We start from the raw sequence: 13396 nt of genomic DNA, 5'->3' as shown, positions 1-13396 counted from the left end.
TTTGTAGGACATTGTTTATCTTTCACACTTTGCTCAGCCATTGAGTTGCTCACGCATTGTGCAATCTCACACCTCGGTCAGCCACAGGCATTCTTCAATTTCACACCTTTGTGGGCCAGTTTTTAATACTGATTTCATTAAACTCAATGCAAACTGCCAACTCCAGTGACCAAGACAAGATGATAAATTTGGAAAAATCACAAGTAAATGGGTTTCATATACTGCTGTATGTGCTTTTTTTTTTTTTTTTTTTTCATTTTGTCACCATTTTTTCCATCACCCATTGCTTTCAATGGGTGAAAAACGCTTAAAGTGACATGCTCTGTCCAAAAAACATGCAAATCACAAATTACTGATGACAAAAAACTGCTTGAGATTTCTGAAATTACATACCTGGTACTGTAAAAAGCAGCTGAAAATTAGCATAAAAGCAGTAAAAACACCCAGTGTGAACTTGGCCTTCACATTTTCCCAAGGGCAGACAGTTTTGAATGTGTGGAGAACTATGCCACTGCCAGACACTTTTGATGGCAGATTCTCTTGAGTGAGTACTAAAGAATTGAGCACACTAAACTTCTTCCCCTTTTTTTTTTTTTTTTTTTTAAATATATAAAATACATGTGTGTATGTATATAAATTATTCTTTCCCCTTGTCACATCAGGGGAACATATCTTCATACATTAAGTAGTTGTGGCCGAGCAGGCATTTCTGCTGCAGAAATCTGATATTACATGGAGGCCATACCAATGAATGGCTGCCCTAGCAATACAATAGTGGCTAAAAGTCATTAAAAGGGGTTTCATTTTATAACAGGAAATGGATCACAGGACATACTGTAATATTTCATTGAGCGACATGGGAAATTATCCACCCATGCAAGTCTATAAAGAGCAATTAATCCTTTTGAATTCAAAGGAACGTTCATTTTTGAAGGAATCTGTGCAACTGGAAGAAGCGATTGGCGAAGACATCAAAAAGTGTATTAATAGTTTCTATGAAATCAAATTAAGTTATTACTATAGATCATGTTATGCATGACTGAACAGTCAACTGGCTGCTAAGTATCACTGTGACATGATGTACTGGTACCTGAACTTTTTTTTTTTTAACAGGGCTGGCGGGTTCAGTCAAACAGCCAGGGGTTCACCCATCACTAGTAATAAAGAACATGTTCCACAAGTTTACTTTACATCAGCACAATTTTTAAAATTTTTCATTTTTCCAACAAAAAATTTACAAAACCTTTTTTTAGGGACCACATTACATTTGAAGAGACTCTGAGGGGTCTATACTGTATATATTACAGAAAATATCCGAAAGTTACACCATTCTAAAAACTGCAGCCTTCAAGGTGCTAAAAATCAGTCAAGATTATTAACCCTTCAGGTGCTTCACAGGAACTGAAGCAATGTGGAAGGAAAAAAATGAACATTTAACTTTTTCACAAATTTTATTTTTGACCCATTTTTTTTTATTTTCACATGGTTAACACAAAAAAATAGACCCCAAATGTTGTGCAATTTCTCCTGAGTATGCTGATACCCCAAATGTGGAGGAAAACTACTTTGTGGGCGCACGGCAGAGCTAGAAAGGGAAGTGACGTTTTGAAATGCAGGCTTTGATGGAATCTTCTCTAGGCGTTGAGTGTGCTTAACCAGTGGAAATTCCTGACAAGTTACCCTATTTTGGAAGTGGTATTTGAATTTTACAATGCGGTGGCATACGTGAGTTGCGTTGCGTACATCAGGTTGGCATACGTGAGGTGTGTAAGTAATGAATTTTGTCCATGGATGTGTAGTACACTTAGAAGCACAGGCCAGGTTTGACAGGGCAGGTGTCGCATTTTTTTTTTTTTTTTTTGGGGACCTTCCTTTGTGCTTTTGAGGGACCATCCCCTGGGAAATGTTGGACTGGTACGATACGAGCGCCTTCAGTTCTGGAAGTACTGGGGTCCGCTGCTTCCTGACTGCCAAATATTAGTGCATTAATTGCTACCTCCTGGACCTCAAGATACCTACTGGTCTGACCTTCCCATAGTGATAGCACAAAAAAAGTTATACAATGCCATCTATCTGTATGATATGCATGGCCAGCTTCTTATTCCACCTTTGGTTTTTCTTATGGCACTGTACAGCTGGAGGGCTTGATCAGAGAGATCAGATCCCCCCATGTTCTTGTACCCCAGTACACAGTCTGATTTGGTGACCTGTGCAGAGGTACCTAGTACAGCAGTGGAGGCTCTGCCATCGCCATGTATGGTGGTCAAGAAAAGTACATCTTGTACTTGACCACTAGCATTTTGTCTACATTGGGCTCTGCTTCACCCTTTCTGAGCAGTTGCCCAACTAGCATCTTAGGGAGGCCTCTCGGAGTTTGTGGACAGTACCTCAGGCTGCTGTAGCTCGGGCAGAGAGGGACTTTGAGAGTGGGATGTTGGTATAAAGGTTATCTACACTACTGTTCAAAAGTTTGGTGTCATCCAGACTATTTTGTGTTTTCCATGAAAACTCATACTTTTATTAATCAAATGAGTTGCCAAATGAATTTAAAATCTAGTCCAGACATTGTCAAGGTTCGAAAATAGGATTTTTATTTGAAATAATAATTTTCTCCTTCAAACTTTGCTTTCATCAAAGAGTGCTCCCTTTGCAGCAATTACAGCATTGCAGACCTTTGGCATTCTAGCAGTTAATTTGCTGAGGTAATCTGGAGAAATTTCACCCCATGCTTCCAGAAGCCCCTCCCACAAGTTGGTTTGGCTTGATGGGCACTTTTTGCGTATCATACGGTCAAGCTGCTCCCACAACAGCTCAATGGTGTTGAGATCTGGTGGCTGCGCTTGCCAATCCATTACAGATTAGAATACCAGCTGCCTGCTTCTTCCCTAAATAGTTTTTGCATAATTTGGAGGTGTGCTTTGGGTCATTGTCCTGTTGTAGGATGAAATTGGCTCCAATCAAGCGCTGTCCAGAGGGTACGGCATGGCGTTGCAAAATGGAGTGATAGCCTTCCTTATTCAAAATCCCTTTTACCTTGTACAAATCTCCCACTTTACCAGCACCAAAACAACCCCAGACCATCACATTACCTCCGCCATGCTTGACAGATGGTGTCAGGCACTCTTCCAGCATCTTTACAGTTCTGCGTCTCACAAATGTTCTTCTGTGTGATCCAAACACCTCAAACTTGGATTCATCTGTCCATAACACTTTTTTCCAATCTTCCTCTGTTCAATGTCTGTGTTCTTTTGCCCATATTAATCTTTCCTTTTATTAGCCAGTCTAAGATATGGCTTTTTCTTTGCCACTCTGCCCTGAAAGCCAGCATTCCGGCATCTCCTCTTCACTGTAGACGTTGACACTGGTGTTTTGCGTCTACTGTTTAAAGTTTAATGAAGCTGCCAGTTGAGGACCTGTGAGGCGTCAATTTCTCAAACTACAGACTCTAATGTACTTGTCTTGCTGCTCAGTTGTGCAGCGGGGCCTCCCACTTCTCTCTTTTTACTCTGGTTAGAGCCTGTTTGTTCTCCTCTGAAGGGAGTAGTGCACACCATTGTAGGAAATCTTCAGTTTCGTGGCAATTTCTCGCATGGAATAGCCTTCATTTCTAAGAACAAGAATAGACTGTTGAGTTTCACATGAAAGTTCTTTTTTTTTCTGGTCAATTTGAGAGTTTAATGGAACTATCAAATGTAATGCTCCAGATACTCAACTTGCTCAAAGGAAGATCAGGTTTATAGCTTCTCTAATCAGCCAAACTGTTTTCAGCTGTGCTAACATACTTGCACAAGGGTTTTCAAAGGTATTCTAACCATCCATTAGCCTTCTTACACAGATGGCAAACACAAAGTACCATAAGAACACTGGAGTGATGGTTGTTGGAAATGGGCCTGTATACACCTATGAAGATATTGCATTACAAACCAGACCTTTGCAGCTAGAATAGTCATTTACCTCATTAACAATTTATAGAGTGTATTTCTGAATCATTTAATGTTAGCTTCATTGGAAAAAACTGCTCCTCTTTCAAAAATAAGGAAATTTCTAAGTGACCCTAAACTTTTGAACGGTAGTGTACTTTAAGGTAATAAACTTGATCCAACAGTGGGTGCGCCAAATACCCATGCAATTTTCCCACTCACTCATAAGACTGGGGACAATCAGGGGGTTGAATTGGGGTGTCCTTTCCTTCATAAACGCTAAACCTGTGGGTGTACCTTGAGGTACTCAGTTGGTAGAGCTTAATTCTGTACTTAGCTCTTTTACTGGAATTTGAGCATTCCCTTGAAATTGAGTAAGGACTCATCCACACAGATGTCTCTTTGGGGTATGTACACCTCAGCAAACTTGTTGCTGAAGTGATCAATGACCAGCCGAACTTTGAAAGTTTGTCAAAGTTGGGGTCATCTCGGGGAAGACATTGTGCATTATCATAGTAATGCAAACATTTTATGAATTGCCTCAAATAGTTTGGGCCACAGCCATACGGAATAGTGGAGTGTTGTATAAAACATCAACACTCCAATATTGTCCAAGTTCTGGCTTTTTCACTAACCCCATGTGAATGACCAGGCCCCAAAACATTCATTTCTGCTGCATCTAAAGGGGTCCAGTTAGAAAATTATGAAGTGAGGTTTTGTGCCAAAAATTGCTGGGCTCACAAATTTGTTAGGGCCACCATGAGGTTAATAAAATCCTCACAGAAAGAGTTTGAAAAAGTGTTTCTGTGAGGCTGGCGGTGTCAAATTTGATTCCTGATTGCACCACAAAATCAGGAATCAGTGGCTTGTAATCTTTGGGGGGTTGGGGTGGTGAAGGTCCATATGGTGTGAGCAATGTGCGATAGTTAATTTTCTGTCCTGCGGCTTCTGCATGGCGGTTCAATATCACTTGAGGAAGAAAAAGGAAGGTGGGATCCTCTCCCTCTGTCAGTTTCTGAGGCAATGAAGGTGTATGCCTCCTCTGCTACATAGTGATTGGGATGAGCGGGACAATTGTGTGAATGTGTATTCAGGTCTGTTTGGTGTAAAAAAATTTTTGTCTATTTTTACTGTCCCTAATATAAAATATTTTTTTATACCAAAAACCCCAACCGGAGGTTGATCACTGCTGTGTATCAATGATCAGCGCTCAATGGCTGTATGCCGCACGAACGTATCTGATTCTTTTTTTCTGCGCTCTGACGCTGGCTCATTTCAGTAAAAAAAAAATTTAGTAGGCACAGAATACTGCGGTATATTTTTACTGTCCCTAACGTAATCCTATCAAGCTAAATTTTTTAATCAATTTAAAAAAAAAACAGGCTAATCAGTGATGGGCATCGGCACTCGACGGCTGTAGTGTGTATAAAGGGGTTAAACACCAGCCAAAAATAGTTTTGCTAACAGGGTGCATGGGTGCCAATCAGTGGTGTGCATCTCATCGGTGGCTGTAGGACCCACGTACAGAGGGGATGCAAAGGGTCAGGGAAGGGGGTGGGGAATGGGGACAAAAAAGTCCTGGAAAAAAGTGAGTAGGGATAACTGATTTGCATCACTGATGAAGACTTGGTGGCTGTACGATGTGTGAAAAAGAAAAAATGGGCACTTCAATTACTGGTCAGCAGATCAGGGGCACAAGGGAGTGGGGAAGGGGTATTAGGAAAGATCAGGGGGGGCATCAGGAAAATCTTTTCTTCAGCAGCAGAAAAAGTTATGGCACAGGTTTTAAAAAGTCAGTTACGCCACAAGGCACAGCACGACAAGTCTCAGTGTCCACTCTCCTCAAGTCCGGAAACCAGAATGAGAAAGTGCAGAGCAGTCACAGAGTTCAGAGCGCGTCTCTGCACTTTGGTGCGATCGATGTCATTGATTGCACCAGTCAGACCTGCCCCTAGTTGCTAGGCTTAAAGCTCCTATCGTAGGCTACACATAAGTGTTTTAGATAATCTGATTGCCTGAAACACTGAGAAACGCTGCAAGTTCCAAGGCCAAGGGTTTTGTTTTCCCCACTTTTTTTTATTTTTTAAAGAAGGTGCAGACTATCAAAGAATGGCCATTTGCAACCTGTGCTGAACCAATATCTGCAGCTGCCTGACCATGCATCGGCATGCTCAGGTATATGTCATTGAAGCACCTGCCTAGGTGGGCTGGACACCTAAATCCACAATCACTGCCTTTTCCCCTGAACTACACACTTGCCAATCCTCTGTCCAGGATGCAGGCATGGATGCCTTCCACCCTGCACCAATTGTTGCACAACCACCATCCGCAGCCATGTCCAATTCTTTATCCAAACACAGCTTCCAGCTGTCTCTGCACCAGGCCTTAAAATGCAAACCGCAATACCCACCCAAACACTAAACGACCACATTTATTATTATTATTATTATTTATTATTATTTATTGTTATAGCGCCATTTATTCCATGGCGCTTTACATGTGAGGGGGGTATACATAAAAACAAGTACAATAATCTTAAACAATACAAGTCATAACTGGTACAGGAGGAGAGAGGACCCTGCCCGCGAGGGCTCACAATCTTCAAGGGATGGGTGATAATACAGTAGGCGGGGGTAGAGCTGGTCGTGCAGCGGTTTGGTCGATCGGTGGTTACTGCAGGTTATAGGCTTGTCGGAAGAGGTGGGTCTTCAGGCTCTTTTTGAAGGTTTCGATGGTAGGTGAGAGTCTGATATGTTGTGGTAGAGAGTTCCAGAGTAGGGGTGATGCGCGAGAGAAATCTTGTATGCGATTGTGGGAAGAGGAGATAAAAGGGGAGTAGAGAAGGAGATCTTGTGAGGATCGGAGGTTGCGTGCAGGAAAGTACCGGGAGACGAGGTCACAGATGTATGGAGGAGACAAGTTGTGGATGGCTTTGTATGTCATGGTTAGGGTTTTGTAATGGAGTCTCTGGGCAATTGGGAGCCAGTGAAGGGATTGACAGAGGGGAGAAGCTGGGGAATAGCGGGGGGACAGGTGGATTAGTCGGGCAGCAGAGTTTAGAATAGATTGGAGGGGTGCGAGAGTGTTTGAGGGGAGGCCGCAGAGCATGAGGTTGCAGTAGTCAAGGCGAGAGATGATGAGGGCATGGACTAGGGTTTTTGCAGATTCTTGGGTGAGGAATGAACGGATGCGTGAAATATTTTTGAGTTGAAGTCGGCAGGAAGTGGAAAGGGTTTGGATATGTGGTTTGAAGGAGAGATCAGCATCAAGGATTACTCCGAGGCAGCGAGCATGTGGGACTGGGGAGAGTGGGCAGTCATTTACTGTAATTGATAGGTTCGTAGGGGGGGTCACGTGAGATGGGGGAAAGATGATGAATTCTGTTTTGTCCATGTTGAGTTTCAGATATCTAGTGGAGAAGAAGGATGAAATAGTGGACAGACATTGAGGGATTCTGGTTAGTAGGGAGGTGATATCTGGTCCAGAGATGTAGATCTGTGTGTCATCAGCATAAAGATGATACTGAAAGCCATGAGATTCTATGAGCTGTCCCAGGCCAAAGGTGTAAATAGAGAACAGCAGGGGCCCTAGGACTGAACCTTGTGGGACTCCGACAGATAGGGGGCGAGGTGAGGAGGTGGTGTGTGAGTGGGAGACGCTGAATGTCCGGTCTGTTAGGTATGATGAGATCCAGGAGAGGGCCAAGTCTGTGATGCCGAGGGATGAGAGGGTCTGTAATAATAGGGAATGGTCCACTGTGTCAAAGGCAGCCGACAGGTCCAGGAGGAGGAGGACAGAGTAGTGTCGCTTGCTCTTGGCAGTTAAGAGGTCATTGGTGACCTTAGTAAGGGCAGTTTCAGTGGAGTGGTGTGACCGGAAGCCAGATTGTAAGCGGTCGAAGAGGGAGCAAGAAGAGAGATGGGAGGACAGTTCAAGGTAGACGTGTTGTTCCAGTAGCTTGGAGGCGTATGGGAGAAGTGATATAGGGCGATAGCTAGATACAGAGGATGGGTCAAGAGAGGGCTTTTTGAGGATAGGTGTGATGGAGGCATGTTTAAAGCTTGAGGGGAAAACACCAGTTGTTAGTGATAGGTTGAAGAGATGGGTTAGGGTTGGGATGAAGACTGTGGTGAGGTTTGGGATGAAGTGGGATGTGACGAATATGTGACGAACAGCCCACGGCCGTTCGTCCACTTACGGGCGACGACTAACGGGGGTCCCGCTGCCACCAAAACGCGACGGACAGCGGACCCTGTGTCACCACTATGTCACGATCCCACCACTGACACCGGTGTATCAGCGGACGGAGGGACGTGACACAATGCCGGCACACGGCTATCACAGGCGCAGTGGGGCTTATCTTAGTTATCCCACCACTGGCACCATGTGACAAAAATATCCAGCAAGCTAATCTCGCTCTACAATTTGCCGCAGGGGGAGTTTAATTTGGATGCCCCACCACTGCTATCAATCTTCCAAGTACTGCGGGGATTTGTGTATATCCCACTTTCTCAGTTCCACCTTGGAACTCGCAGCTCTCCGGCGCCCCCCTTACCCTCAGGTCAGTCAGGGAACTGCACCTAGGATAATTGGTCGCCGGACGGGCTGCCTGTTGTGAACCGGCAATTAGGCTTCTGCAGTAAGGGAATTATCAATGCTGTGGCCGCAGACCCTTATTCAGCAATATAAGACCCTTCTGTACTGCCAGCAAGCCGTAATAGCCGTACACAACGCGCTGCCACCAGTCACGGTTACTTAATTCACAGTGTTAAATTAAGAGGGTCCGTGGCAAACCCTTTGAATTAGTAGCGATTATCTATCAAAGGCGTATAGTTCGAGTCTTAGAGCATAGAGACAGATCTAAATAATTATTTCATTTATTTTCCGAAAGAGGACAGTGATTACAGATAAAAGTTGCTATAAAATTGAGACATAAAATATGTACAGTACAGGTATAAAATAAAAGTGGAGAAAACAAAGAGATTACACTCACAGTTCCATATTGTTCCTTAGGCAGACCATGCGGCTATGGTGGGTGGAGGCGGAGCTGCACTTCTCCGCTCATCTGGATCTTTCTAGCACGACGACTTGAGCTGTTTCCAGACTTTTCCAGACTTTTCCAGACTTTTCCAGACATTTCCAGACTTGCTTACTTGTGAACACTGAGGCTTTCCGTAAATGCATGGCGGCTGTCCCCTTTGTCCTAAGCCGCCACTATTTTTCCTGGTGTTCCATCTCTGCCTTATGCCAGCATCTGTCCCATAACCTCACTTGTACCCTGACCAAAATGGTTCCTGGGAAAGACCACTTAACTGACACATGAACAAGTGCTTGTGACCAGGGACTACATTTTCCTTACTGCACACTTGTTGAAGATCGTGGAGGCCGGGACAGTCGGACACTGGGACGACACATGTGCAATCTACATGGAGGATTGCAGGCCCTAGTTCCATCAGGGTTTCCAGATCCTGCACACCCTCCTCATCCTCCATCTCTGAATTGTCATATCTGAACATGTCGTCCATATCAGTCACAAGCTGTAAGCACTACCTTAGTGAAGCGGCAACAGGATATGCTGAAACTAACTTATTTAGGTGAAAAACAGCACACTGCTGCAGAATTGTGGTAAGGTATAGCAGACCAGACAGAACTGTGGCTCTCGCCACTGAACCTACAATTAGGCATGGTCCTGTGTGATAATGGTTGTAACCTGGTGGTGGCTTTGAAGCTTGGCAAGGTCACATGCATATCATGCCTGGCCTAAATGCTCAACTCAGTGGTTTCTGAAAATCTATCCAGATTTGTCTGAGCTACTTGTGAAGGTACACCACGTGTGCACCCATATTTGCCAGTCCGCTACAGCTGCCACTGGTTTGGCAGTGCTGCTGCAGCGATTGCAAGTGCCAGCTCACCGACTGGTGTATGATGTGACTACGTGCTGGGATGCCACATTACATGTGTTTGCAAGGCTTTGTGAGCAGCAGAGGGCAGTGGCTAAATACCAGCTACAATATATCCATTCATGTTCCGGTCAGCTGCTGCACATAACCTATGAGTGGGCATGGATGTCTGACTTCTGTGAGATTCTATAAAACTTTGAGGAATCAACTAAGTTGGTGAAAGGTGATCACGGCATACTTAGTGTAGCCATCCTGCTTCTTTGTCTACTCAAATGCTCGAGGAAGCTTGGCCTGTGGACCAGGTGGAGACAGAGGAAGAAAGTATACAGGGTGATACTACACAGCCTCATTTCATCTCAGCGTGGCTTTGGTGATATTGAGGAGGAGGACCAGGAGATAGTTACCTGTGCTACAGAAGGTACTACTCTTACCAGCTTCAACTTGTTTGATCAGTGTGGAAGGGCTGAGAAGTAGGAGGAGATATAGAGTTGTCCTAGTACTGGGGGACAAAGAAGTCTTGCCTGTTGGGAGTCTGGAACACATGGCTAACTTTATGTACGTCTACCTTTCTCGTGACCCTCGCATTATACTCATTTTGGCCAACCCTGATTGCTGGTTCTTCACTTTTCTCCACCAAAGCTACAAGGAAAACTTTCCATCTCCCCTTCATTTGGCAGAGAGGGCTAGTAAAATGGTGCAATGCCAGAAGGCCTTAGTGGAAAAATTAGCACAAAAATTCCCATCTGACAATGCTGGCAGCAGAGGCCATAGATCTTTGGGCAACCAAGGAGGAGAGACCAGGGAGACACACACCAGGTCCATCAGAGGCAGGGGAACACTATCAAAAGTTTGGGATAGTTTCATTAGTCCCTCGCAGAACACAGACTCTGATGTGCAGGGTAGTCTGACAAGGAGGGAAAAGTTTTGTAAAATAGCGAAGGAGTACCTAGCTGACTATACCAGTGTCCTCCGTGATTCCTCTGTGCCGTACAAGTATTGTGTAACCAAGCTAGGCACGTGGCATGAACTGTCCCTCTGTGCCTTGGAGGACTGGTCTGCCCTGTTTGCACTTTGTCAGATCGGGTTTTTAGTGCAGCTGAGATCATAATAACTGATAGGTGCAGCTGCCTATCAACTCAAAATGCTGACAGGATGACTTATCAAAATGAATAAGGCCTGGATTGGCCCAGACTTCACAAATGCTTCTGATGACAGCAACGGAACATAAACCAATTCTAATGTTCCTTTTATTTCCCTTGTGTAGTCTCGTGCACCCCTTCCCACGCAAAAAAAGGTGTATGGTTCCTTCTTTTTCTTGTCCTCCACCAAATCAACAGGGTCATTATGCAGCCCTCTCTCCAAATTTTTAAAGGGTCATCCTGTGGCTCACTCCAAATTTTTACAGAGTCATCAAGTGGCCCTCTCTGCAAATTTTTACAGGATCATCCTATGGCTCTCGCTACAAATTTTTACAGGGTCATCATGCGGTCCTCATAATTTTTAGAGGGTAAACAGGCAGCCCTCGCTTGTAATTTTTAGAAGGTCATAATACGACCATTGCTCATAATTTTTCCAGGGTGTGTGAGGCCTATGTTAGGGTTGGTGGATTGCACTAAATATAAATTGATTAAATGTGATCGCAACATGGGGTCCACCGAGCAGAGATGGTTAACCGCAGCTTGTGAGCAATGGCGGAGCGAGGCTGCGAGCATGCACTTTAAACACACGGAGTTAAACGTCACTCAATGTGAACAGAGCACAAAGTACCTAGCTCTGTTACTCCACAGAGCGTTACTGTACAAGAGGGCTCTTAGAGCTATACCCTGTTAGATGACACAGGAGTAGAGCAACAATGATGCTAGTTGGGGTCCCTATCGCAACCCCTCAGGGATGTCTAGGCTGGTGGTAGGGCTTGCTCTGACACTCAGCTGTGCTAACCGCACACACGACCGGAGTCAGATGCTAAGCCAAGCGGGAGTTCCCACCCTACACTACCTGCCTAGACACTCAATCGTCATGCTAGAAACGGCACACGTGCACATAGTGGTAGTATATCCATTCACACAAATGACACTAGCGCACTGGCGTGCACCTCAGAGGACCTTTTATATGTTCAGGTCATGTCCAGTTGGACTGGACCTTGCTTGTTGACCGGTCCATCATCAGAGCAGCTGACAACTGATGACCAATGAGACGTTGCCACATCACGAGCATGCTCAGTAGGGTGATTTCTGGACGTAGACCCCAGAGGATCTGTTTTGCTGCTGCCTATCGCTGGTTAACATAGACTTGGCTGGAATGCCAGGAGTAACCAAGCGAACAGTACAAGTCTGAGCAAGGTAAGCGAGTAGAATCCCTACAATTGGTGGCAGACTGCGGGCACCTGTTCCAAGAAGTACATGTTGCCGTACTGGCGGCTCTGAGCCAGGAGAGTAGACGGTCTGGAAAATCATGAGTAATACTGACCGAGGTCAGAGATAGTGACTGTATTGATATTTGTGGGATACCTCTGAGAAGAGGTGTCCAGGAACCTGTGTGGCTGACACCAGCAGGTAACGGACAGGAATCCGTATTGCACTGACCCGGGTCAATGAGAGACTGTACCTAGAGGGTTCAGTGAGAAAGGTCCTGGAGGGTCAGTGTTGGGAGGTTCTGGGAGAAGAATCGGATCCCTGGAGCATGTGGTATGACCTTGGACCTGGTGAGGCGTGAGTGTTGGGCAGTCTCAGGCGGAGACGGATGTCCTGGAGAGCACCCGCTAAGCCCCTGGACCTGGTGAGGCCGGTGTGTTGGGAAACCCTGGGAGGAGGGTCGGCTCCCTGAATAGCACCCGGTGCACCCTGTGTGTTGGAAGGTCTCAGGCGGAGACGGTACGTCCTGGATAGCACACAGACAGGACACATGAGTTTTTGTGGTTTTTTTTTTCTTCTTTTCTCAACTCAGCCTGCGGTGGCTCAGTGGGAGTCAAGAAGGTGACAAGCGGCTTGCTGTAACTCGGCGGGATTACGAAGGGGACAAGCGGCTTCCGGTAACTCGGCAGGGTTACGAAGGGGACAAGCGGATTCCTGTAACTCGGCGGGGATACGAAGAGGGCACCAGCAACTGTGTGTGAACAGCAACCGGTGGTGCCGGTGATTTGTGACAGCAGGAGCTGTGGCAGCACCAGAAGGAACTGGTGTGGTGTCGTGCTTAAAGGGCCAGTATCAGCCCAAAAAGACATAAACTGTACTGTGTGAACTGTGGCATAAGAAGTTCTGCAGAATGGTCATAGGGAAATCCCAAAAGGAGATGGTGACCCAAATTGGAGTGGTAACCCAAAAGGGGGCGGTGACCCAAATTGGAGTGGTAACCCAAAAGGGGGTGGAGTCCCAAAAGGGGACGGTGACCCAAATTGGGGTGGTAACCCAAAAAGGGGTGGAGTCCCAGGAGGGGCGGCGACCCAAATTGGGGTGGTTCAAGAAATGGCAGCACTGGTTGCCTCTGTGGGTATGTCTGGGGAACCGCAGTGTGTGTGTGTGTGTGTGTGTATGAGTTTTGAGGAGTGCGGCATGTATTTTCCTGATAACGATGGGCCAC

This window comes from Dendrobates tinctorius, unplaced genomic scaffold, assembly GCF_039654945.1.
Source record: "Dendrobates tinctorius isolate UK_male_01 unplaced genomic scaffold, ASM3965494v1 ptg000122l, whole genome shotgun sequence".
NCBI classification, from domain to species: Eukaryota; Metazoa; Chordata; class Amphibia; order Anura; family Dendrobatidae; genus Dendrobates; species Dendrobates tinctorius.
The sequence above is the reverse complement of the archived record's forward strand: the minus strand, read 5'-3'. Positions refer to the sequence as shown.